Below are 27,695 nucleotides of genomic sequence, written 5' to 3'. Positions count from 1 at the left end.
AAAGGTCTTCCATCCTCCACTGGTTCACTCCCCAGATGGCTGTAATGGCTGGAGCTGGGTCAATCCAAAGCCAGGAGCCAGGAGCTTCTTCTGGGTCTCCCACGTGGGTGCAGGGGCCCAAGGACTTGGGCCATCCTCCACTGCTTTCCCAGGCCACAGCAGAGAGATGGATCAGAAGTAGAGCAGCCAGGAATCAAACTGGTGCCCTTATGGGATGCCAGCACTGCAGGCAGCAGCTTTACCTGCTACGCCACTGCGTCAGCCCTCCTCTCTATATTTATTTATTTGGAGGTAGAGTTACAGACAGTGAGAGGGAGAGACAGAGAGAAAGGTCTTTCTTCCGTTGGCTCACTCCCCAAATGGCCGCAATGGCCGGAGCTGTGCAGATCTGAAGCCAGGAGCCAGGAGCTTCTTCCAGGTCTCCCACACAGGTGCAGGAGCCCAAGGGCTTGGGCCATCTTCTACTGCTTTCCCAGGCCACAGTAGAGAGCTGGTTTGGAAGTGGAACAGCTGGGACTAGAACTGGTGCCCATATGGGATGCTGGCGCTGCAGGTGGAGGATTAACCTCCTGTGCTATGACGCTGGCCCCCCTTTTCTCTATATTTTTAAAGTTTTATTTATTTACTTGAGAGGGAGAGAGAGAGAGAGAGAGAGAGAGTTCTCATCTGCTGATTCACTCCCCAAATGCCCACGATGGTCAAGACGGGGTCAGGCTTCCCAGGCTTCCCGTGTGGGTGGCAGGAATCCCATTACTTTGGCTGTCACTGCTCCTTGAGCTGCCACTTCAGCAGAAAACTGGAGTCGGGATCCAGAGTTGGCCGTGAAACTCCGATACTTGTATGTGGGGCCTGGACATCCTGACCAGTGTCTTAACCACTTGGCCAAACGCCCACACCTGGCTCTGTGTTTCTAATCACTAGTTTAAACTTGAGGAAAAATAGGACTCAGAGAGGTTAAGCAGCTTGTCCAAGGTCAAGTAGCTCCCAGATGTTAGGGCCAAGTACTTACTGGCTGACTCCAAAGCTGGCTCAGTTCTCAGTTCACTCAGCTGGGTGTTCAGAAGAAATAAGACCTGGACTTGCCCTGAAGCCGTGTCCTAGAGGTAGTGGCAGACGGACAGTCTCAGCGCACGGATGGGGCAGCAGAGTGCGGTGGAGAGGCCCTGGGGTGGCTGCCCTTTCCCTGCAGTCTACTCTGTGGGTGGGGGCACGGCTGCAGCCACTCAAGGATTCAATCATTCCAGCAGAGAAGAAAAGGAAACCGGAGGAGGAAGATGAGGGGGACGAGAGAAGGAAACGGAGAGAGTGAGATAGTGTGTGTCTTCATGACGGCCATGGCGCCTGAATCCAGCTGTCCATCATTATGTCAGCCAATGACTTCTCATTTTTGCTTAAGCCAGTTTGGCATTTGCAATCCAAAGACACCAAATAAATGCCACTTGCATAGCATGGATGTAGCTTCAGAATGGAACTCTTGACTTTTATGCCCCAAGCAGCCATACTTCCTCATCTGGATCTTAGGCTCCGCCATCCACACAGTTTCTCAAGCCTTTTTTCATTTTTTAAAAAATTTATTTAGTTTTATTTGAAAGTCGCACTTACACAGAGAGAGGCAGAGAGAGAGAAAGAGAGAGAGAGGTCTTCCATCTAATGGTTCACTTCCCAGATGGCCGCAATGGCTGGAGCTGCGCTGATCTAAAGTCAGGAACTTCCTGTGGGTCTTCCACCTGGGTGAGTGGTCCAAGGACTTGGGCCATCTTCTACTGCTTTCCCAGGCCATAGCAGAGAGCTGTATCAGAAGTGGAGCAGCTGGGTCTCAAACAGGCACCTGTATGGGATGCTGGCTCTGCAGGTGGTGGCTTTACATGCTGTGCCAGAGCGCTGGCCCCTCAAGTCTTTTTTTTTTCTACCCTCTAACACCATATGTAACCTAGCAACAAGCACTGTAAATCCTGTATCCAAAATTTATCTCAAATTCTCCAATTTCTCCTCATTTGCTTTGCACTCCTGTCTGTGTTGTCACCCTCTCTCACTTGGATTGCCGCAAGTAGTCTCATCATGGGTCTCTCTGCTTTAGTCTTGTTTCCATAGTGATATTTCTCCACACAGAGGCCAAAGTCATCTTTCAAAAAACAGGAATCAAATTTTGTCACTCCTTTACATACATTTCTTCAGTATTTCCCACTGTACCTAAAATGAAATCCATGCTTTTTGCCAGGGCTTCCATTTCTTATCTACCTTGTTATGTCATCTTGCCTTCTTTCTATTCCACAAAGCTGCCAAGCTCATGTATGCCACAGGATACTTACATTTTCTGTAGAATCTGTGTCTTCACATGGCTGTCTTCTCATCAATCAGATCGGGTCTCTGGTGTCACCTCTTCTAGACGCTTTCTTTGAGTACCTTAATATCCATTTATCACTCCCTTCCCAAATCACTCTGGTCTGTCACCCTTCACTTTACTTCCTTCATAGAACTTTCCACAGCTTGTAATTTTGAGTGAATCAGAAATAGACTAGGCATCACAAAGATTGGAAAATAGCTTTGGACTAAGCTCAGGCCCTAATTGCATGAACATGATCTGCCTATACTCCTTGTCAAAAGAAAATGTATGCCCTGTGTTGAGGAAGGGAACATGATCCAGAGCTTCAAATTATCTCTACATCTTTATATACAGTGTCAAAATTTAGTTAAAATTACTAAGCATGTAAAGACACATGAATTGGTAAAAATAGCAAGAGGAAAAATGTGTAATAGAAACAGACCCACAGATATTGACATTATCAGACTTTTAAAAAACAGTACTTAGTACAAAAAATTTAAATAAAATGGGAAATTTCAGCAGGGAACTCAAAACTACAAAAATTGTAAAAGAAATTGTAGAACTAAAAAAATATTGAAATTAGGAACTCAACAGATGGTTGTGGTAACAGGTTGGACACAGCTGGAAAGAGAATTAGTGGACTGGAAATCGGCCAAAAGAAAAGTCCAGACAGGAGAAAGAAGAGATGAGAGAATAGAAATACAGAAAAGAATGAGACAACTGGAACAGAGTGGAAATGTCTAAATTGTGTGTAGTCAAAGACTCAAGTCAAAGAAAAGAAAGATTAGAGCAGATGTGGAATTTTCAGAGATGGTGGTTGATAATTTCCAAAACTGAAGATATCAGGACATGAGATTCATGAAGAACTATGAACTCCAGATAGAATTAATACAAAGAAGACCATGTTCAGGCACATGATGGTGAAAATTCTGAAAACCAGAGACTATGAGAAAATCTTAAAAACAACTAGAGGGGGCCCAGCACTGTGGCACAGTGGGTTAACGCCCTGGCCTGAAGCCACCTTCTGGGTGCCAGTCCTAGTCCTGGATGCTCCACTTCTGATCCATCTCCCTGTTGTGGCCTGGGATAGCAGTAGAAGATTGCCCAAGTCCTTGGGCCCCTGTACCCGTGTGGGAGACCCAGAAGAAGCTCCTGGCTCCTGGCTTTGGATCAGCGCAGCTCCGGCTGTTGCAGCCAATTGGGAGTGAACCAGTGGATGGAAGACCTCTCTCTCTCTCTCTCTCTGCCTCTCTTCTCTATGTGTAACTCTGATTCTCAAATAAAAAATAAATAAATCTTAAAAAAAAAAAAGAAAGAACTAGAGGAAAAAGAGTCTACAATAGGGTATACAACAGACTTCTCCACAGAAACCATGGATGCCAGAAGACAATGGAATACATGTTAACTTGAAATTCCCAAAAGAAAATGTTAACCATCTAGAATTCTATATCCATTACTGCTGTGATCTCATCTTCCTCTACTTCCCCCTTCACCCATTCATCAGTGGCCCTGGCTGATTGTTAGTCCTGTCATTCCAGTCATGTGTACAACATTCGGTCTTCGTACAGTTTCCTCTATCTGACTCGCTCTTCTCTCAGATATTCATCAGGTTGTTGCCCTCCTTACTTTCTTTTTTGGAGTAAGATTTATTTGTTTATTTATTTGAAAGAGAGGGGGAGAGAGAGAGAGAGAGAGAGAGAGAGAGAGAGGTCTTCCATCCACTGGTTCACTTCCCAACTAGCCACAACAGCTGGGGCTAGGTCAGGCCAAAGCCAGGAGCCAGGAGCTTCTTCTGGGTCTCCTACATAGGTGCAGGGACCCAAGGACTTGGGCCATCTTCTACTGCTTTCCCAGGCCATTAGCAGGGAGCTGGATCAGAAGTGGAGCAGCTGGGACTTGAACTGACACCCATATGGGATGCTGGCACTGTAGATAGCAGCTTAACCCACTGCACCATAGCACTATCCCCTCCTCATCACTTTCAAGGCTTTTCTCAAATGTCACTATTTCTACGAGTGACTTCCCTATAAAACCATGATGTACTTTCTCCATCTGGCATTCCCCATCCCTTTTTCATAAATTATTTTCTCTGTATGTCATTAATTTCTAATATATTATGTGTCTTTCTTATCTATGTTTATTTTTGTTGTCATCTCTCTTTTTTTAAAAGAATTTTATTTTATGCATTTTTTTAAAAAAAGGAAAGCAGCTTTTTTAGGAAGACTAAAATGATTGTCTTAAGGATTTGAAAGTTTCATTTCTGATGTCCTCCAATGGGAGGCCTTTTACACGCACCTGTTCTTTCTTCAGACTTTTATTTAAGGCTTCTTACCAGTAGCTTCAGCCTGGAATTCAGCTTAGTTTCCCTGGAATCACATCCTGGGCTCCAAGGTGCTGGACCTGAAACAAGAAAGATTGAGCCTGTCACTGTTGCTTACACCCCACATTTGTTCTCACAGAAGACACCGTTCCTAGAAGGTCAGATGTCCAAGTCTCAACAGCAAGCCATCAGCCTAAGGAGATCTCATTAAGTCATCATACATTATTTTATGCATTTGAAAGGCAGAATGATGGAGAGAGAGAGAGAGAGAGAGAGAGAGAGAGAGAGAGAGAGAGAGAGATCTTCCATCCCCTGGTTCACTTCCCAAATGGCTACAATGATCAGGGCTGAGCCAGGCCAAAACCAGGAGCCAGGAACTCCATCTGGGTTTCCCATGTGGGTGATAGAGGTTCAAGTACTTGGGCCATTTTCCACTGCCTTCCCAGGCACATATCAAGGAGCTGGATTGGAAACAGGGCAGCTAAGACTTGAACTGGCATTCTGATATGGGATCCAGTGCTGCAGGTAGTGGCTTAACCCACTGTCACAGCACCAGCCCTTTTTGCTCTCTTGACTTAAACGTAAGCTGATTGCTAAAATTTATTTATTTAAAAAAACAAATTTAAAACAATTCCAGGTGCTTGTATGAGGAGCATCATTCAGGGATTTAGGATGCCATGATGCCAGAAACAGAAGCCCCTTTTCCTTACTTGCTTATCCTTGGTTTGATTTTTCCCTGCATATTGTATTATAAGGTAAGTTTGATTTTTCTTTTGTAGTGTATGGGATAAAAGACAAATAAATGGATACTAACATGTGTTCAAGAATCAAGTTTTGGGACTGGCGCTGTGGCATAGCAGATAAAGCCGCTGCATGCTGTGCCGGCAACCCATTTGGGTGCCAGTTTGAGTCCTGGCTGCTCCACTTCTGATCCCGTTCTCTGCTATGGCCTGGAAAAGCAGTGGAAGATGGCTCAACTCCTTAGGTCCCTGTACCCATGTAGGAGACCTGGAAGAAGCTCCTGGCTCCTAGCTTTGAATCAGCACAGCTCCACCCCTTGCAGCCAACTGGGGCATGTCCGTCTCTCTCTGACTTTCAAATAAATAAATAAATCTTTAAAAAAAAAGAATCAAAGTTTTCCATTGCAAGTTATAAGAAATACAGCTACAGGGCCAGCATCATAGTGCAGTAGGTTAATCCTCTGCCTGCAGCGCCGGCATCCCATATGGGCGCCGGTTCTAGTCCTGGCTGCTCCTCTTCCAGTCCAGCTCTCTCCGTGGCCTGGGAAGGCAGTGGAGGATGGCCCAAGTGCTTGGACCCTGCACCCACATGGGAGACCAGGAGGAAGCACCTGGCTCCTGGCTTCGGATTGACGCAGCTCTGGCCGTTGCGGCCATTTGGGGAGTGAACCAAGGGAAGGAAGATCTTTCTCTCTATCTTTCCCTCTCACTGTCTGTAACTCTACCTCCTAAATAAATAAATAAAATAATTAAAAAAGAACACAGCTAGAAGTGACGTAAAGAACAAGGACATTTATTATCTCATGTAAGAAACCATCCAGGGGCAGGAGTTGTCTAGTGCTACCTCAGTGGTGGCCTTTGCTGTCCATCTTCACACTCCGTCACACCCAGGAGGTTGATGGAGGTGCAGTTTCATGAGCAGACACAAAAGCACCGTACTGGAGAGGGGTGGTTGCTTCTGGCTCTCTTTATGGGATAAGATATTCATTTTTTGCAGTGCTCACCCAGATACTTCCTCCATCTCATAGATCACTAGTGCACTGGCCACTAGGTCATTCCCAAGCCATTTACCAGTGAAGACAGATGGATTAGGCTGCTCGCTGCTGGGCTGGGAGGGGTCCTGGCCTCTGAGGCAATGGCTGCTGGGTGCCTGACCAAAATCAGGGCTCTGCCATCAAGAAAGGGCGTGGCAGCAGGTGGGCGATCGCGGACTCTTACGAAGCTTCTCTCAGTTGACTGTTTAAAAACTCATGTCACCTCCTTGAGCTCACTGATCCTTACCTGGCCAGGAATATTTTGTCATCTCGTGTTGCAAATGGACCTCAGAGACATTTGGTGCCTTACTGAAGGTCAGAGAGCTAAGACACATAAAAAATCCTGTTTGGGGGTCTACCAGCCCTCACTGTCCTGCCAGTGGTCCAAACACCAGCCACAAAACTTGTACAGGAGGAATACTCACAGCTAATATGCGTGAGTCAAAGGCAGAAATAACCCAGATGCCATCAGCTGGTGGATGAGTAACCACGACGTGGCGAATGTGCACACTGAAACATCACTGACCCAGGCCAAGTAACACAGCATGGATGCGGGCAACAGCAGGAAATGAATCTTGTGCTCGTTGGAAGAATCCAGTCACAAAAGATCCCGTACTGTGCCACTTACGCAGAATGTCCAGAGAAGGGCAATCTCTAGAGACATAAAGTAGATTAGTGCTTGCCAGGGGCTGGAGGAAGGGGAGGGAATACGGGGCTCATTGATAACCAAGGCTTCGAGGTGTCTTAGCAGGGAGTGATGAAAATGTGCTGAAACTGCTGGTGGTCATAGGTTGTGCAACTCCATTTATACGCTCCAAGACACCGAGTTATACACTTTCAATGGGTGAACTATCTAGCATGGGAATTATACCACATGAAACTGTTCTGAAAAAAAATAACTGGCTGCAAAGTGTTTGAATTCCTCCCGTGGAGAAGCAGAATCCATACCCCCTCCCCTAGAATCTGGGTGGACTCGAGACTGCTTGACCAATAGAAGATGGCAGCCGAGACACCTGGTGACTTTGGGGTTTAGACTTTTCTACAGCTTCTAGGTTTCTCTAGACACTGCCCCTGGAGCCAGTCCCTCTCAAGACCCAACTGCCTTTCCTTGAGAAGCCCAAGTCACCTACCAGCCCTCCAGGTGACACTCCGAGCTGAGCCCTGCCGTCAGCCACCCGGGGCCGGGAGCCAGACAGGTGAGGGAAGGAGTCCCCACTATGGTCCCCGTCCCCAGCCACTGGCGTGTTCCCGGTTAGAGCCTGAGCCATGAAGGAGCAGAGACCAGCTGTTCCATGCTGTGTCTCACTGAGTTGTGAGGCTTGTCAGGCAGCCACAGCAGAAAGTCCTGGCTCCTTTCTCTGTCCCATCTGACCCCTCCCCAGTCTCTCAGGAGCCCCCCTTCAGGTGCCTTGGAGAAGCAGAACAGGGGAGGCCCACGCTCTGTCTCTGCTTTCCCCACTTCTTCCCAGGGTGCTTCCTTCCCACGCTGTATGAATATTTCACCTGCAGGTTCTCGTCCCTGGGTTAGTCCCTGATACACCTGCCTCCACACCTGGCGCCCTAACTCTGGGCAATGAGACCAGGGCTCTGGTTCACATAGATTTGCATGTCTTTTACATAAACTTGCTGGTACTCGAGTGACCGCAGTCTCTGTCTCTCCCTGCCCCTCTCTGAGGTCCCCTGGCCCCTCCAGCGCACAACAAGCATATCCTCTTCCCTTCAGCTCCTGCTCCTTCCCCTGGGTCCTCCGCCTCTTGGAAGGAAAGCAGCCTCCCAGTTGCCCAAGTCGTAACCCAGGACTCCCCGTGGACCTCGTCCCTATTTTCTCATCTAGTACTTGGTCTTTAAATACCATCTGTTCTTTGATGAACTCCTGAATTTTGTCTCCAGCCGTGACTTTTGCTCTGAACTTCTGGCCTGTCTACTCGTCTGGCCACCTGGCCACCTGACATGGGCGTTTGGAAGGGATCTCCAACTCAACACACCCACCACCGGTGCCCGGCTCGCCTCTCCCACATCTGCCTCTACTGCGGAAGCACGCGCTCCCTCCTCCCAGGTGCACTGACTGCCAGTTTTGCCTTTGCTCCGGACTCTGCATCACGCATCCAGGAAGTCGGAAATGCTGTTGGCTCCATTCCGAGTACATTCAGAATCCAGTCGCTGCTCAGTGTGACTTGGCCGCGCTGGAAGCCACCAGCATCTCTCTCCAGGATTGCTGCACAGGCTTCCAACCTTGCCTGTGTCTCAGTGATCCTTTTAAAAAAGGCCAAGCCTGTTACTCCTCTGCTGGAAACTTGTGCTGGCTTCTCATCACACAAGGAATAAGAGTCTTGGAGCCCACACCATAGCACAGTGGCTTAGGCTGTTGCCTGTGATGCTGGCTTCCCATATAAGCACACTGGTTCAAGTCCCGGCTGCTCTGCTTCTGATCCAGCTCCCTGCTAACGCTCCTGGGAAGGCAGCTCAAGATGTCTCAAGTGCTTGGGCCCATGCACCCACCTGGGAGACCTAGACGGGGTTCCAGGCTCCTGCTCTTGGCCTCGCTCAGCCCTGGAGGTTGCAGCCATGTTGGGAGTGAGGCAGCTGATGGAAGAGCTCCCTTTCTCTCTCTCTAACTCTGCCTTTCAAATAGGTAAAATTAATCTTTTTTAGGAGTCCTGATGTCGGCTGACTGCTTTCCCTCCTTCCTTCTCCTGAGCCACCTGGCCCTCCTTGCTCTTCCCTGCAGGTACTCCTTCTACAAAGCCTTAGCAACTGCTCTTTTCCTCTTTTTTTAAAAAAAATTATTTATTTGAAAGTCAGAGTTACACAGAGAGAGAAGGAGAGGCAGAGAGAGAGAGAGAGAGAGAGAGAGAGAGAGAGAGAGAGAGGTCTTCCATCCGATGGTTCACTCCCTAGATGGCCACAATAGCCGGAACTGCACCAATCAGAAGCCAAGAGCCAGGAGCTTTTTCCGGGTCTCCCACGTGGGTGCAGGGGCCCAAGGACTTGGGCCATTTTTCCCTGCTTTCCAGGCCATAGCAGAGAGCTGGATCGGAAGTAGAGCATCCAGGATTCGAACTGGTGCCAATATGGGATGCTGGCAGGCACTGCAGGTGGCGGCTTTACCCACTATGCCACAGCACCAGCCCCATGCTCTTTCCCTCTGCAAGGAATAGCTTTCCTTAAGCTGTCCCCAGGGCTCATCCTCTTGTTTCCTTCCATCTCTGCTCAAACCTTTCCAAAGGGAGGTCTGCTCTAGCTGTCCCCGGGGAGCCCAGCCCTGGCTTTCCTTCCCCCTGTGACAAGGGCTCCGACACGTCTTCCAGTGCCTTGTCTTCCTTCAGTTGAATGGAGCTCAGAGATTTCACCTGTTTTGGGCAACTGTGGATCTGGGAATTGTGCTTAGGGAAGTAGCTGGCATCTTGACCGTCTTCCGTGGACGGAATGGATTGATTGCAGACGGCCCCTCACTCACGTCCCTGTAGTCACCAGGTCCTTTCTGTTCCGCTGACATTGTCCGCCTGCGCCGCCTCCTCCACACATCCCCAGCCCACATCCTGGTTCGACCTCACCTTCTCCCGCCTCGATGATCGCACTTGTCCATTCACCCAGGTCCCTCCCCCTGCCCCCCACCATCTGGGCTTGCTGCAGCCACTTAAGATGTTCATTTTCAGAAAGATTTATTTATTTGAAAGGGAGAGAGATCTTCCATGTGCCGGTTCACTCCTGAAATGGCCACCATAGTCAGGTCTGGGCCAGGCCAAAGCCAGGAAGCAGAACTCCACCCTGGTCTCCCCTGCGGGTGGCAGGGGCCCAAGTACTTGGCCGTCTTCTGCTCTAAGAGTCATGCATGTTTTAATGGAAAACTTAAAAAGGCACAGATAAATGAAAAAGGGGAAACCCCACCCAAACCCCTCCCGATTAGAGACAAGTACTGGTGACCTCTGAGGCGTTTTCTGTGCCCTCCCTCACACAGCTGTGCTTCCACTGACTCCCAGATGAACGCCTGACTTTGGAAAAAGCCCGTAAGTGCAGCAGCTGACGTGTACGCTTGCTGCGTAACTTAAAGCGTGCTTTTTGACCTTGCAATGCCTCAGTTTCCCTCCTGTAACACAGTGGCATCCATACCTACCTCATGGCAGATGGTGGGGATTAAGTTTGGAAAGTGAACTTGTGCAGGGCTGAGCATTTACGCTGTGCCAAGCACCACTCCAAGCACATTCCACGCACGCACTCCTGTAAGCTGCAAAACCTCCCCATGGAGCAGGTGTGGGAATAGCATGGTTACCTAGCGAGGCTGCCGCCGCTTAACCAAGGGGAGGGGGCGCCAAGGTGCTCAGGGCCATCGCCAGCTTACAAGAGCCTGTGCGACACATGCGTCTCACAACCATCGCTGCTATTCACCCAACACTTAACCTGCCCTGGAGCCGGGACGAGCAGGCATTCTTCCCACAGTGCCAGCTTCCATAACCTGAGCCGTGCAGTGCTTGATGGATCAATCAGGGAGCACAATTTGCATCAGGCAGCTCGTGATTGGTTGTTCGCTCCTGCAAGCTGGGAGCAGCCCGAAGCTGCGGCAGCCCTGCGGCCGGCTGAGTTTTGCTTTGTTTATCCTAACAATGCTTGCTTCTCAAGGTGTGTTCCTGACGGTGCTGGTGGTGATAGAAATAGGAAGACTAGCTCTCCCGGAAGAAAACCTGGATGAAATCGAAGCCACAAATTGCTACGACAAACACCTTGATTACTAAGGTATCCACAAGAAAAATGACTTTGTAATTGCTACACTGAGAGTCTCTATCACAACCATTTTCCCATCTTTGATTAATTTAGAAAGAACAATAAAAATAGTAATGTGTGTTCACGTTTGTTGGGTTTACTATGTGTCAGGCTCTATGCAAGGCCCTCTGAATGCATGATTGATTTAATCATTTGAACCATGATCTTTGTTTTACATCTGTTCTACAGATGGGGAAACTGAGGCATAGGGAGATGAGCTCATCGCTCAGTGTGACACAATTAGAGAGGCAGGCAGAGCTGGGCCTCGAGCCCGTTCAGTGAGCTTGAGCTAGAAGCTGCAACCCCTGTGCTATGCTACTGGGTTGTACATAGTGTGAGGTGTCTTAGAACTGCAATTTGTGCACTGTAGTCGAACAGGCCACTGTTCAGTTTCTACCAATTTTGGGGACAGGTACTATTACTTATGTTCTTTATCAATGAAAACCAAGGCACAGAGATGTCAAACAAATTGCCTTAGCAAAGTCACCCAGCCAGTAAATGACTTGATCTGATATCAAAAGGGTACCTGTGTTGGAGCCGGTACTGTGGCATAGCAGGTAAAGCCACCGCCTGCAGGGCTGGCATCCCATATGGGTGCTGGTTCAAGTCCTGGCTGCTCTACTTCCAATCCAGCTCTCTGTGGCCTGGGAAAGCAGTAAAAGATGGCCCAAGTCCCTGGGCCCCTGCACCCACGTGGAAGATTCAGAGGAAGCTCCTGGCTCCTGGCTTCGGATCGGCACAACTCAGACCGTTGCAGCCAGTTGGGTTTGGGGAGTGAATCAGTGGATAGAGACCTCTTTCTCTCTCTCTCTGCTTCTCCTTCTTTCTCTGTGTAACTCTGATTTTCAAATAAATAAAGAGATTTTTTTAAGATTTATTTTATTTATTTGAAAGACAGAGTTACAGAAAGAGGTAGAGACAGAGAGAGAAGTCTTCCATCCGCTGGTTCACTCCCCAGATGGCTGCAACGCCAGAGCTGCACCAATCCAAAGCCAGGAGCTAGGAGCTTCTTCTGGGTCTCCCACGTGGGTGCAGGGGCCCAAGGACTTGGGTCATCTTCCACTGCTTTCCCAGGCTATAGCAGAGAGCTGGATTGGAAGAGGAGCAGCTGGGACCCGAACTGGTGCCCATATGGAATTCTGGCGCCTCAGGCCAGGGCTTTAACCCACTGTGCCACCGCGCCGGCCCCAGTAAATGGATCTTTAAAGAAAAATAAAAGAAGCTGGATCAGAAGGGGAGGAGCCAGAACTCCCAGGACTGAGCCCACTGCCCCACAACATGGGCTTCAGATTCAATGCTTTTTTTTTTAATATTTATTTATGTATTTGAAAGGCAGAATTACAGAGACAGAAGCAGAAACACAGAGAGATCTTCCATCTGCTGGTTCACTCCCCAAATGGTCGCAATGGCTGAAGCTGGCTGATCTGAAGCCAGGAGCCTGGAGCCTCCTCCAGATCTCTCACACAGGTACAGGGGCCCAAGGACTTGGGCCATCTTCTACTGCTTTCCCAGGCCATAGCAGAGAGCTGGGTCAGAAGTGGAGCAGATGGGACTCGAACCGGCACCCATGTGGGATGTCGGCACAGCAGGCAGCGGCCTTACCAACTATGCCACAGCACTGCCCCGAGATTCAGGCTTCTTAACATGGCATTCAGTGCCCTTCAGGTCTACACAGTCCTCGTCAGCTTCAGCTGTCCCCGGCCTACACCCCCCACCTCACTGCCCTCTGTAGCCTGGTGCAGTTTGCCTGCTGTGCCCCTTGCACGGGTCGCCCCCTCTGCCGGGGACAGTTTGTTTCCTTTTGCCTGACGGGCGTTCACTCCTGAGACATTGGTGGCACTGTCACTGCCCCTCACAAGGCTTCCCTGACCCCCCAGACTGGCTCTGGCTGGCCCTTGCCCATGCACATGCAATGCCCCCATCACCTCCCACACGGTGTTCTCATGGCCTGGCGTCAAGTTTGTCTTCCCGTGGGGCCCTGGGCTTCCAGAGGAGCTGGAGGGCAGTGAGGCGCAGTGGTCGCCTGCTGGCTGTGCAGCCATGACGTGTCCTCGCCCCTGCCTGTCCCTGTCACTGCCCGCCTCGAAGGCTCGTTGCGGGGATGCAGTGAGTCCATGCGTGTGGAAGACTCAGGACAGAGCCTGGCACGTCCTCATGAAGTGCTGTGCGTTTCCTTTCTGGTCTCTGTGCCAAGTGAGCGTGGTGTGGATGCACGGAGCGGCACGAGGCCGACGACACAGAGAACACAGTCCCCGGGGCAGAGTCGAGCCCAGCGAGGGCTCTCGAAGCAGACAAACGTGGGCTCAGATCCCAGACGCACAGCCCTGAGCAAGCCGCCTCCACCTCCTCCTCTTCCAGAGGAGGATGAAACCCACGCCTACCACGGGGACTCGGCTGTGTCTGTGGCCGTGCCCTTGGCCCAGGGCCCGGCGTGTGCTCGGATGTCATTTCCTTCCACCCAGCCCCCTCCAAGGGCCACAGCAGAAGAAAGATGGGCAGGGAAGTGGCTTTGGTCCACTTACAATCTTAGGGGATAAAGTTGTCTTTGTGAGTGAAAGACTCTCTCCCCAGCTCATGCTGTCCAGATCCCCGACCGTCCTGGGCCCCTTTGAACTCACCCAGCTTTGGCAGGAAACGGACTCCCCGCTGCAGAGCGAAGGGAGTGAGGCGCCCTCCCAGCTGGCTTCCTGCTGGGCGCAGGGCTGGGGGCAGCTGCAGGACGGACCGGGGAGCTCCTGGGCTGGACGCACTCTGCCCGGATGCTGGCCCCTCCTCATCTGCTGGCTCCCTGTGCCACCCCGACGACGAAGGCCTGTGCCTCTCCCATCTCACTGGCCCCGTCTGGGCACCGGGGTTCCCTTCACAACTTGCGAGGCCGCTTCCGGAGCAGGCATTCTGGGAGGCAGGAAGGGGGACCCCGCGGCTGCCAGGGAGATCAAAGGGTGTCTTCACAGAGGAGACCTCACAGCTGCTTGGCCCTGAGCAGCTCCCGGCTTCCTGCTCCGCACGGAGCCTGCTGGGCGGCCCTGGGAACGGCCGTGGCCTTGGCCAGGGTCAGCCACTGGGCTTCCTCGCTTCCTCACTTCCTCGGCGAGCCACCTGTGATGGAGGCACCACACTGGGTGTTCTTCAAGCTGAGCGCACAGGAAATGCCTGTCTGTAGCCTAGGACACCGGGGAGCTTCCCTGTTCACCCTTCCGGAACCTCCTGGGACTCTGCACGGCTGACGGGCCCTGGCCACCCTCCTCGGCTGGCCTTTGAGGCCCCGGCTGCTGCTTTCTGCTCGGGCCAAAGCTGGCTGCTCTCTCCCTGCCCTGCTCGGAGCTTCCTCCGCACGCCTAAGAGCTTGGTCCCTGTCCCCTCGGCCTCTCAGGGGCTCAGTACCAGGAGGATTGAGGAGCGGCACTTGCCCAGGTTGTCACCAAGGGAGGGAGATGGATTGCTGTCTTCCCTCTCCAAGAAGCCTGGGAAAGGCCAGGTCTCTGCACCCTCCAGGCTGAGCCCGCCCCAGGAGCTGCCTCTTCTCGCCACCCCAGCACCCTGGTGAAAACACAGCAGAACCTTGTTCCGAGACGCTTGTTGGAGCATGGGAGGGCATGCTGTGTCCAGGCCCGGGGCCAGGTGTAGGGACCACTGCTGTGGGATTTTGCAGTGGGGGAGGGAGACAGGGTCCGACTCCAAATACAAGTGTACTTCAAAAATTCATGGAAACTAGAATGAAAGGATAAAGCTATTTAGGTGCAAAGATGTAAAATTCAGGCACTATTCTTGCATCTTGTGCATTTTCTGTGAACTTTTTGAAGGCTCCTTACACAGCATGGGCAAGAATCAAGAAAGATGGAGAAGCCGGTGGGTGGAAAATGACTAAGGGCCATCCCCGGGTCAGGGGCCCAACAGGACTCTCGCTAAAGGCCAGAGTGACCAGGCATCACCCCGGTGAGGGGCTGGGGGTTGGGGGTGGGAGATGAGGAACCTGATTGGATATTGAGGTGATCAGATACAGAGGGAGGGTTCTTGCTGAACTGGATTTACAAGGAAATGCCCAATGGACCTAGGAGAAGGGTCAGGAGTCGGCTAACGTCTGATCAGGCAGAGACTCTGCCAGCCTGGTCCCCACTCTCCTCCCTCATCCCCTTGGTCAACGGGTGGCACAGCACAGAAATCCAACTTAAAGGTGCTTCAGCTGAAGGGGAAGTCATGGACTTACTAGTCTCTAAAATGGTTTCCTAGCTCCCCTCCCTGCTGTGGAGTGTGGCTTGAGTTAGCAAAGTATTAGTATCTATTAAGAGCGTCACCAAGCCCCAGCGCATGCCTAGGCCCACTGAGCCTTTGCTGCGCTCACTGTGCTTGTCACCAAGGTGGAGTCAAGGGCAGCGGGCAATTCAGGATCATCGGGACTCTCGCTGGGCGCTGTCTCTCACCCCAGCTCTTCCTCCTGTGAATCCACATCTCTTCTCACTCTGGTTTCTCCACTCCGTAGGAGCCAGCGTGCAGGCGGCTCTGATGGCGTCCGAATGGCTCTCCCGCCGGAAAGGAAACAGGAGCTGTCCCTGTCCGGCTCCAGCCTCAGTCGTAAAACGTGGTACACATGCATAGTGCGTGAGGGAAGCCAGGCTGCTCTAAGTCTTCCCAGTATTCTCGCACTCCGTCTCCCAGGGTCCGTGGCAGGGAATGGCTGGGAACTCCTTGGACCCAGGGCCTCTTCCGGCCCACCAGTCAACTCCATTTCCCAGATGGGGCCGTGCCACTCATTCTCACCGGCGGAATGAATACAGGGGCCCAGGCCCAAAATCCCCTGCAAAGTCAACCTGGATCCTGTGCCTTTGGCTGGACCAATCACTGGAGCTGAGAGGTGTGAGAGGCTGCGATTGGCCAAGCTTGGGTCAGGTGCTTGCCCCTCAGCCAATCAAAGCATCTGGAAGGCAGGGCCATGCATCCAGAGCCAAGAGGGGTGCCATGGACTGCATTCTGTCTCCCCTGAGTCCGTATACTGAAGCTCTGACCCCAATGTGACTGCATTTGGAGTGAGAGCCTTTAAGGGAGCCACTGAAATTAAATGAAGTTATAAGAGCAGGGCCGTAATCCAACAGGACTGGGTCTGTATGAGGAGAGGAAGAGACGCCAGAGCTTGCACGTGCTCTCTCTCTCTCCTTCTCTCTCTCTCTTGCTCGCTCACTTCTATGTGAAAAAGCCTCATCAGAAACCAGCCCTGCTGGAACCTTGATCTTGACCTTCCCACCTGCAGACCATGAGAAATTCCTGTTGTGTAAGCCACTCGGTCCGTGCTGTTTTGCTGTGGCACTGAGCAGATTCATACAGGATGAGTGGTTTCCCAAACAGCTGTGCTGCTTGAGGGCAGGGGGACTAGCAACACGGTGGATTACCACTGGGAGAACCATCACGAACCAGGAACTCCATCCCCAGGGTGTGGCTGCTGCACTATTGTTTGGCCCTGTTAACAACAGGTGTTTGTACCTGGAAGTAGTGACGTCACAGGCGGAGCAATGGCATCAATCTCACGCTGGTGAGGAGTAGCAGGCCAAGTCCAGAGTAGCTCTCAGCTTTGCTCTCTCCACTTGCATGTTCTCGCTACCACCCCACACGTGGGCCCTGATTCCTCTGGGTTGAAGGTGGAGGCCTTTGTAACCAAGAAGCAAGGTGGGAGACACGTGTGAGCACACATGTGCCTTCCCAGGCTTCTGCGCGTGACTTCTTCCAGCCTTTGGTTAGTGTCTCTCATTCTTTCTCTATTTAGTATTTTGCATCCCCTGTAAGGAAAAGGTATTTTCTCCTCCCCAGTTGACTTACTTATTTGTATCTGTATGGACTCATATAGTCCCGTTTTTCCCCAGTGGGTTCCAATCGACTGCTATCATCCTTTATTTCAATTTTCAGATTGTTCCGGACTTGGCCAACGGAAGCCTCTCGAGTTGGCTCCTGGGTCCTTTTGAGCCATCAATCTCCTGCACACTTCCATACTTTCTGGTGTGCGCCGATGTGCACCTGAATACTTGTGTGTGTGTGTGCACTGGCATGTGTTTAAGCACCAGGGAAATTTTAATTACCTATCTTTTAATAAATGCCGGATTCCACGGGGAAAGTTTATTTGGAGACATCGTGGGTATGCAGTCAGCTCTGGTCTCTGTGGATGCCTTGCGATGTGTTTGTTTTCGGAGTGAGTTCATTATGAGTCTCATATTGATCAAGCTAAGTTTGGTCTGATTTGGATGTGTCCTTGTGCTGTTATAGCAGACTAAAAAAAAGGCAATGGTTGCAGAATGATGGCAAACAAATTGAACCTGAGTTAGTTTATTTTTACTTTTTAAAAAAAAGATTTATTTATTTATTTGAAAGGCAGAGCTACAGAGAGGCAGAGGTAGAGGCATGGAGAGAGGTCTTCCATCTGCTGGTTCACTTCCCAAATGGCCGCAATGGCCAGAGCCGGACCGATCCGAACCAGGAGTCAGAAGCTTCTTCCGGGTCTCCCACGACGGTGCAGGGGCCCAAGAACTTGAGCCATCCTCCACTGCTTTCCCAGGCCACAGCAGAGAGCTGGGTTCGGTCTCAGCTCCTCTCCTGATCCCACCTTTGTGCTAATGGGAACCTAGAGGGCAGTGATGATGGTTCAGGTAGCTGTGTCCCTGCCACCCACATGAGAGCCCCGGATGGAGCTCCCGGCTCCTGGCTTCTGCTGTCCCAGCCTTGGCTGTTGCAGGCATCTGGGGAGGGAACCAACAGATGGGAGAGTTCTCTCTCTCTCTGTCTCTGCCTCTCTAACTAATAAAATTATAAAACATAAACAGAGAGGCTGGTGTTGCAAAATAAAGGGAGCTGTCTGAATACCATGAGTGAACTCTTTTTCTCTCTCTCTTTTTTTTTTTTTTTTTTTTTTTTGACAGGCAGAGGGGACAGTGAGAGAGACAGAGAGAAAGGTCTTCCTTTTTCTGTTGGTTCACCCTCCAATGGCCGTCGCTGATCTGAAGCCAGGAGCCACGTGCCTCACCTGGTTTCCCATGCAGGTGCAGGGCCCAAGGACCTGGGCCATCCTCCACTGCACTCCCGGGCCACAGCAGAGAGCTGGCCTGGAAGAGGGGCAACCGGGACAGAATCCGGCGCTCTGACCAGGACTAGAACCCGGTGTGCCGGCGCTGCAGGCGGAGGATTAGCCTAGTGAGCTGCCGCGCTGGCTGAGTAAACTGAGAGCCCATGGATCAAATCCTGCCAACGTTCAGCTACTTTGTTTCTGTACAACAAGAAGAATCAAGTAAAACAGAAATACATGACGACTGCTCACGGGAATGCATCTGAGTGGGAATTTGACTGTGGAAATGTTTGCCTGAGGATCAGTCACCACGTGACACAGGCACGAGCGGCCCCACGGTTGCTTGGACTTATCATGAGAGGGGCTTTCTGTGACTCATTTCCAAATTTATCCTATGTTTAAGACTTTCTCTTGGCCGGCGCCGCGGCTCACTAGGCTAATCCTCCGCCTTGCGGCGCCGGCATACCAGGTTCTAGTCCCGGTCAGGGCACCGGATTCTGTCCTGGTTGCCCCTCTTCCAGGCCAGCTCTCTGCTGTGGCCCGGGAGTACAGTGGAGGATGGCCCAGGTGCTTGGGCCCTGCACCCCATGGGAGACCAGGAGAAGCACCTGGCTCCTGGCTTCGGATCAGCACGGTGCGCCGGCCGCAGCGCGCCAGCTGTGGCGGCCATTGGAGGGTGAACCAACGGCAAAAGGAAGAACTTTCTCTCTGTCTCTCTCTCTCACTGTCCATTCTGCCTGTCAAAAAATTTAAAAAAAGAAAGAAAAAAAAGACTTTCTCTTAAAGAAACTTTTCGCAATTGAAATCAATAAAAGGTGTTTTTTCTCAACTATAGTGGAGGTAGGTTTACAAATTTGGTTACACGTTTATTCACATGAACCTATGAAGAAGATCAATGCTGATGAGGCCGCGAGGAATTATTCTTGTTTAAAATATGTTAACGGGCCGGCGCCGCGGCTCACTAGGCTAATCCTCCGCCTAGCGGCGCCGGCACACCGGGTTCTAGTCCCGGTTGGGGCGCCGGATTCTGTCCCGGTTGCCCCTCTTCCAGGCCAGCCCTCTGCTGTGGCCCGGGAGTGCAGTGGAGGATGGCCCAGGTGCTTGGGCCCTGCACCCCATGGGAGACCAGGAAAAGCACCTGGTTCCTGGCTCCTGCCATCGGATCGGCGCGGTGCGCCGGCCGCAGCGCGCCGGCCGCGGCGGCCATTGGAGGGTGAACCAACGGCAAAGGAAGACCTTTCTCTCTGTCTCTCTCTCTCACTGTCCACTCTGCCTGTCAAAAAAAAAATAAAAATAAAAAAAAAATAAAAAAATAAATAAAAAAAATATGTTAACGGACATCTAAAATTTGCATATTGATAGAATACATTATGTGTGTACATTGATTAGTATGTAATTAGGGTAAACATATTTAGCCTTGGAAACACTTAACTTTTCTTTAGAGGGAAAACATGCACAATCCTATCCTCTAGGTGTTTTTAAATAGAGAAATACAGTACATTAACATTATCTATAGTCACCCTACTGTGAAATAGAACCCCAGAACTTCCTTCCCCTTCTGGTTATAACTTAGTACCTGTCAATTAGCCCTTTCCCGTCTGCTCCTCCCCCGTTCCCTCTGCAGCCTCTGATAACCACCATTATACTTTTAGCTTCTGCAGGATCATCTATCTTTTAGATTCCACACGTGAGACAGATTGTGTGATATTTGTCTTCCTGTGCTTGGCTTTATTTCATTTAACATAACGACCTCCAGTTCCATCCACATGCTGCAAAAGGCAAAGTCTTCATCCTTTTTCATGGCTGCATAATACTCCACTGCACATAGCATGTGCAGTATGTGTCACATTTTCTTTATCCATTCGTCAGTGACCAGACATTGAGGTGGTTTCCATTCCTTAGCTATTGTGAATTGTGCTGCAACAGACATGGCAGGTGTCTCTTCACAGGTGGACTTCATTTTCCTAGGATTATAACCAGGAGTGGGATTGCAGGATCAGATGTTAGGTCCTGTTTTTAGTTTTTGAGGTGCCTCCACACTGTTTTGGAATCACAAAAAGCTTACAGAAGTTAAGAAAGGAAATCAGAAACTATGAGGTTATTATGTACTTCTGTGGCAGATTAACACATAGGTGCTGTTTTCCTTCCTTCTTTTAAAGATATTCATGTATTTGAAGGTGGAGAGATAGAGAGAAACAGATACAGAAAGACAGACCTCCATTTGTTGATTCGTTCTCCAAATGCCCCCAACAGTCAGGGTGAGGCAGGCCAAAGCCGGGAACCAGGGACCCCATTCAGGTCTTCCAGGTGGGTGGCAGGGACCCAAGACTTGGGCTACCATCTGCTGCCTCCCAGGGTGCACATTAGCAGGGAACTGAAATTCAAAGTGCAGCTGGGACTCGAACCCAGGTACTCAGGTGTGGGGCGTGGATCTCCCAAGCAGCACCCTAGCCGTTGTGCCAAGCCTACCCCTACCCTTCTGACAACTGTACTAATGTAATTAAAATCACCCATCATTAACGTTTCCTTTTTTGTCTTTCAGGATTTTTAATATTTTATTTTCTGGATATTTCCCTGGCGTATCTGTGTTTCTTGGAAGATCTTTTTTTATCACTCACAGAATTTCATGACTTTTTTGCAAAGAACTGTGTCACACACGAGACACAATTATTTTTTCAAATAAGTTATTGATTTATTTGAGAGGCAAAGCAACAGGCAGAAAGAGAGAAAGAGAGAGAGAAAGAGAGAGAAAGAGAGAGAGAGAGAGAGAGAGTCTTCCATCCACTGGTTCACACTCCAAATGGCCTCAACAGCCAGAGCTGGGCTGATCCAAAGCCAGGAGCCGAGTTTCTTCTGGGTCTCCCACGCGAGTGCAGGGCCATCTTCTACTGCTTTCCCAGGCCGAGCAGAGAGCTGTATCGGAAGAGGAGCAGCCAGGACTTGAACCGGTGCCCATATGGGATGCCAGTGCCGCAGGTGTAGGCTCAGCCCACTAGGCCGCAGCGCCGGCACCGAGACACAAGTATTAATAAAAAGACCCTCTCTGGGAGCTGAACGTCCTAAGCCGCAGAGAACGTGTAATTCCCAGTGATATTCCTGTCACAAATGTCTGATCAGATGCTGATCACAAGGAAACTTCAGATAACCCACACTGAAGGACGTCTCGCCAAAGAGCTGTTCTGTGGGATCTGCAAACCTGCCAGGGCCACGAGTGACGGGGAAAGGCCCGGGCAGCTCCGCCGACGAAAGGAGCCTGGAGAGGCAGACGCCGTCCTGGCTGCCGCCTGCGCTGCGACCCTCCTCCCAAACGGCTTGCTTGGAATGAGTGATAAAAGTTGAACAGCGACTCTAGGTTCAACAACAGAATAGGATCAATGTCCTGTTTTTCTCAGTTGTATTGCTGCTTTAAAGAGAATGCTGTTGTTATCAGGGCTTTGAAATGGTTAGTGGAGGGGCAGGTGCCGTGGTGTAGATCCAGCTCTCTGCTATGGCCTGGGAAAGCAGTAGAAGATGGCCCAAGTGCTCGGGCCCTTGCACCTGTGTGGGAGACCCGGAAGAAGCTCCTGGCTCCTGGCTTTGGATCTGCACAGCTCTGGCTGTTGTGGTCAACTGGGGAGTGAACCAGCAGATGGAAGACCTCCCTCCCTCTCTCTCTCTCTCTCTCTCTGCCTCTCTAACTCTGCCTTTCAAGTAAAATAGATAAATCTTTAAAAAAAGAAAGAAATTTTTAGTGGGAAAGGTCATGAGGTCTCCGTGCTGTAGTCTGATGTGTCCCCCGGAAGTTCGTGTGTTGGGAACGTAATTCCTTGCGTGGCAGCGTGGGGAGGTGGAGCTCAGAGGGGGCGTCTGGGGCACAGAGGGGGGCCCTCAGAAAAGCATTAGTGCCTTTCGTGCCTCTTCTGTGAATGCGGAGCTGGTTTAGTTATCAGGAGAGTGGGTTGTCACAAGCAGGTCGCCCCTCCTGCCCCTCACGTCTGCGTGCACCTGTTTGCTTGCCCTCTGCTTCCCACCAGAGCTGAGGTGGCCCGAGAACCTCCCCAGGCACCACCGCGGACCTTCCAGATCTGCCAGCCAAAGGAAATCTCTTTTCTCTACAAAGGACCCAGACTTAGCATTCTGCTACAGAAGCAGAAACTGGACCGAGACCCTCCCTATGAGTGTGTGTGTGTGTGTGTGTGTGTGTGTGTGTTAGGTAGAGCTACAGAGAATGACAGAGGGAGTGAGGCGAAACGTAAACTGTTGGTGAACCTAAGTAGAAGACATTTGGCCTTCTCTTGTGCTATTCTTGCAGCGTCTCTGAAATTTTCCAAAAAAGATCCCCTTAACAAAACCCCCAAATGCATTCAGAAGGACCCAGTGACGTGGGGTAAAGCAAGGAGGAGAGCTAAAGGTGACCTGAGCCACTTACTCGGGGTGACTGGGGTGTGGGGGTTGGGGGAGAGAGAGAGAATTGAGAGAATATCAACCCAGCAAGAAGGCATTTGGAGGAAGATGACAGGAGGCTCCAGAAAGGTGGAGACTGATCAGGTTGGGGGATTAACCTTGTGTCCATCGTGGGAGGGATGGGAGAGAGGGAGAGCCACAGTTGACCCCAGGGAAAACAGTGTGTAAGAGCCAGCCCGGGGGGAGGAGCCCGGAAATCAACAGAAAGGGAGAATCAGAGAGGCAACGGAGCAACTAAAGGACAGTGGTGTCACAGAAACTGGGGAGGGAGCGGCCCCTGGAGACAAAGGCGCTGAGGGGCCAAGCAGGATACGGGACGAACTTATAGAGCAGATTGCCCGTTCCATGCTGCCCTCGTGGGTCAGAGCAGCGCCTCATACCCCATAAACCTAGGTAATTTGTCCATTAAAAGGTGCATTCTAGCCAGCAGTGTATGATGGACCCACGAATATACCCGAGAAGACCCTGAAAAAGACAACAACTCATGAAGACCCGAACACCAGTGTCGAAAGTCAACCTCGGGTCAGAATCAAAACCTCCCAGCCACTAGAGAGTGTCGGAGGTGGCCTGACCGGCTGAATGGGGGAGCCCCTGTGACAGTCGCTGAGAAGTGCAGGGTGTGACTGCCTCATTCCTCCCTCCCTCTCTGCTCCTGGCTCTGAAATGGAAGCTTCATTGCACTCAGGAAACCAGACAGCAGCGTGTCTAGGGCTCGGTGCTGCTCTGGGGAGCTGGAGTGTCGTCTCCCCTCCTCCACATCAGTCCTTAGCTGGGAAAACCCCCACAAGCCCTAGAAAAACAAGCAGGAGGTGGAGGGAGGGAGGGACTTGGATTGCAGCTTGGATTGGGGGATTCTGGGTAATATTTATTTTTTCTTTGTCTTCCTCTTTACGCTTGTATACTACCACTCACGACTTCTGAAAATTCCTGGCCAAAAAAAAAAAAAAAAAAAAAAAGCCTGGAGGAGCAAAGCATAAGAATATTAGCTGTCACCAGGCGCTGAGTCCAGAAGAGATTTTTCTGCTCTTCCTTGGACTTTTATGTCTTTCCAAATGTTTCTATAATTAGCATCGCATTGTTTTGGGAAAATAAAAAGTAAATGTAATTTTAAAAAAAAAAAAAGAAAGATTCAAAGCTGCCCGTGCATTTGCAGGGTGGTAGAAGTAGTGCCGGGGCCAGCGCTGCAGCTCACTAGGCTAATCCTCCGCCTGCGGTGCCGGCACACCGGGTTCTAGTCCCGGTCGGGGCGCCGGATTCTGTCCCGGCTGCCCCTCTTCCAGGCCAGCTCTCTGCTGTGGCCCGGGAAGGCAGTGGAGGATGGCCCAAGTGCTTGGGCCCTGCACCCCATGGGAGACCAGGAGAAGCACCTGGCTCCTGGCTTCAGATCAGCGTGGTGTGCTGGCCACAGCGCGCCAGCTGTGGCGGCCATTGGAGGGAGAACCAATGGCAAAGGAAGACCTTTCTCTCTGTCTCTCTCTCTCACTGTCCACTCTGCCTGTCCAAAAAAAAAAAAAAAAAAAGTAGTGCCACTGAGGGGTGAGTGGGGAAACAAACAGGACCGGGGTTCCTGTAATTGATCACTGGGGTTTCTAGAACACCCCTGGCTTTCAAAGCACTTTCACCAAGCAGAGAGTTTTACTTTTGCTCGCCCTGGGTTTCCTCCCTCCTGCCCTAGTTCCCGGAGGGGGCAAGTGGAGCATCCGGAGATGTCTTGCTTCTCCTTCAGGGATGAGCGTTTTCTTACAGATCCCAGGCTCACCCCCCCACCCCCGTCTCTTTGGTTCTATGTCTGGGCCTAGGGTCTTGACCCAGGATGTGACCCTTCGCTGTGGGTGTCACGGTGTCCCCCCTTCCATGCGGTGCTGCCACCAGAGGCCCTAGCTGCCTCCCTCCACTCATCTACCAGGTGTTCACTGAGTACCAGCGAGGTGCCAGGCCCTGTGTAGTCCCTGGGCATGGAACTGGGAGCGAGGCAGCTGATGGACACAGGAGGCAGCCTGCACGGGGAACGCCCTAGTGGGTATCTCAGAACTCCGCCTCGCTCTGCTCCTAGCCACGCCCATGCCACTTGCCACGCAGACTCTCTCCAAAGACCACACGGTGGCAGACACGAAGGGGTCGGACCAGGCTCAGTGGCTGTGTGGCCTCAGACCCTGACTTCATCTCTCTGGGCCTCAGAGACCTTGTTTATATAACACGGATCCCAAGAGCTGCCTCACAGGATTGTGGAGAGGATGGGGGGCGGAGCAAGGGCCTGAGGGTGGGGCTTTGCTTAGAGGGGGCACCCAGTAAGGAGCGGCTACTACTATGGTTCCTTTTATTTATTATTTTTTAAGATTTATTTATTTATTTGAGAGGCAGAGTTACAGAGAGGCAGAGGCAGAGAGAGGGAGAGAGGTCTTCCATCTGCTGGTTCACTCCCCAGATGGCTGAAATAGCCAGCGCTGCGCCGATCCAAGCCCAGAGTAGGAGCTGCTACCGGGTCTTCCACATTTGTGGGCCAGCCTCCACTGCTTTCCCAAGCTGTTAGCAGGGAGCTGGGTCGGAAGTGGAGCAGCGGGGATTTGAACCAACTTGCTGTTCCCCGCTTCGTCAGGGTTTGCTGTGAGCACTCAGCGCTTGTTGGGTCCTTGGGAGCTTGGGTGTCTGCCAGCTGCATGCTCCTTTATCCAGGTCTGGCACGCGATGGGGCCCGGCGTGAGCCATTCTTGAGAGTGTCACTCACCTGCCTGGCGTAGGACCACTTGGTGGCATTTGGCACGGTAGCATCCTGCAGCTCCTGTTAGGGAGGAAGGGTATCAGAAGCCGGCGGCGCAGGTGGAGGCTATGCCACAGCGCCAGCCCCACTATAGTTCCTTTTAAAGTTGTACTACATTTGCATGTACCTGTGGCATCTTCATAAGAGAGTGAAGTCTGCAGAAATGACCAAAGCAAGATTCTTTCTGTCGGTCTGTCTATATCTCTCTCTCCTTCCTTCCTCCTTCCCTTCATTCCTTCCCTCCTCCCTTCCTTTTATTTTTTTAAGACAAAGAGATGGGAAGACAGAGAGAGCTCCCAACCTCTGTTTCACTCCTCAAATGCTTGCAACCCCAGCCTTTGCAGGCTGGGGCTGGGCTGGGCTGGGCAGAGCCAGGAGCTGGAATTTAGTTCAGGACTCCCACCTGCGTGGCAGAAACCTACCTCCTTAAGCCATCACCTGCTGCCTCCCAGGTGTGCATCAGCAGGAAGCTGGAATTAAGTCCTGGAGCCAAGAATGAATCCCAGGGACTCCGGAGAGGGCCGTGGGTGTCCTGACTGGCATCTTAGCCACTAGACTAAACGCCCAAACCTTTTTTTTTTTTAATTTGACTCCAGGATTTCCTTCATGCAGTTCAAACCTCCATGGCCAGAAGCTGCAGCCCTCAGCTCTGCGAGAGCAGAAATTTCATTTTGTCAGGTGCAGAGAGTCTAGTCGGGGTGAACTTGGTGAACTTGGATGAACTTGGGTGAACGATACTCTCAGGAAGCTGCTGAATGAACCAGGTGTGGTAGATCATACACACATGGAGCCGACCCTTCACAGGGACCTGGACACTCATGTCCACCCTCAAGCCTGGGAAGAGGAGCTCATCTGGAGTGTAGACTGTGGCACTGAATCCTACCTGGGACCCCTCACGCCAGCCCCTCCGCAGCCCTGTGGACAGATGGCGGCGGCCCCATTGTTACAGATGGTAAACAAGACCCAAGGCTCGGAGGAGGATCCATTCCTAGAAAGGACTCGGAGGTGGTTACGAAAGGTTGCTTCAGGGTAGGTGTTTGGCCCAGGGGGCTGTGATGCCGGTTGAGACTCCCCTTCCCCATCCCATGCCGGAGTGCCTGGGTTTGGCTCCTGGCTCCAGCTCCAGCACCCTTGGAGGCTGCAACAAGGTCTCAGGGAAACCTGCATTGAGTTCCCAGCCCCCGAACTTCAGCCTGGCCCGGGCTATTGCAGGCATTGGCAGGAGTGAGCCAGCCATGGAAAATTCCCTCTCTCTCTCTCTCTCTCACGACGCCTTTCAAGTACTTTTTTTTTTTTTTTCAAGGAAGCTCTATCGAGAGGGAGGCAGGCATTCGGCCCAGTGGTTAAGAAGCCACTCGGAACACCTTCGTGTGTATCACATGGGCTCAAGTCCCTGCTCCACTCCTGACTACGGTTTCCTGTTAATGCAGACCCTAGGAGGCAGCAGCGGTATCTCAGGTCATGGGAGCCCTGGACTGAGTGTCTAGCTCCCAGCTTTGGTCGAGCCCAGCCCTGCCCTGCCATTGTAAGCATTTGGGGACTCAAAGCAGTGGAGGAAACACCCCTCCCCAACTTTATATTTCAAATAATAATAATAATAAAAGGTTGCTTTGGCCTCTGGAACCAGAACAAGGGTAGGGGACTGACCCATGTCTACCCCCCCCCCCACCATGTGAGGAACATGGGCTTGCTGTGGGCTACACGGTGACTCCCATGGAGTACGTCCATGTCCTACCTCCTGGAATGTGTATACATGACCTTATTTAGTAGAAGGATCTTTGCAAATGTAATCAAGCTAAGGATCTCAAAATGAGACCATTCTGGATTACCCAGGGGGGCTCTAAATCCAAGACAAGCTCCCAATAGCAAAGGAAGGAGAAGATGTGAGGATGAAGGCCAAGGTCAGTGTGAGGCACCCCCAGAAGCTGGAGGGGTGGCGGCAGGACTCTCGCCTGGAGCCTCCGTGGGGAAGCTCAGTTTCAGGCATCCCGCCTCCACAGCTGTGCGAGAACCAATTCCTGTTGTTTTAAGCCATCGAGTTTGTGGTAATTTATGATGACAGCCCTAGGAACTCATACGCTGGCTCAAAGGGGAATTTGCTGGCTCGCTGTATAAAAAGCAAGGGCAGGGCTGCCCCTCTCGGCATGGGGTTTCAGGTCTCTGGGGCCATGGCTTCAGGTGCCCCCCACCAAGGAAGGGCCAGGAGAAGGGTTCTGATCGGCCTGGCTTGGGTTCTGTGACCCCCCAGTCCCCCACGAGAACCACTGCTCCAGAAGG

At 51.4% G+C, this 27,695-nt stretch overlaps 1 non-coding gene across 1 annotated transcript; it reads right to left on the bottom strand.

Moving 5' to 3' along the window:
• Positions 1 to 4,797: 4,797 nt before the first annotated feature.
• On the bottom strand, positions 4,798 to 4,866 carry LOC127487246 (small nucleolar RNA SNORD30). The gene has a single exon (XR_007913884.1). It is a non-coding gene; the product is annotated as a small nucleolar RNA SNORD30 (small nucleolar RNA).
• Between the last annotated feature and the right edge of the window lie 22,829 nt (positions 4,867 to 27,695).

The sequence above is a fragment of the Oryctolagus cuniculus genome, chromosome 7 (assembly GCF_051225735.1).
Source record: "Oryctolagus cuniculus isolate XC-2025 breed Fujian yellow rabbit chromosome 7, ASM5122573v1, whole genome shotgun sequence".
Lineage (NCBI taxonomy): Eukaryota > Metazoa > Chordata > Mammalia > Lagomorpha > Leporidae > Oryctolagus > Oryctolagus cuniculus.
Note: the sequence above shows the minus strand (reverse complement) of the source record. Positions and strands in the feature narration are given on the sequence as shown.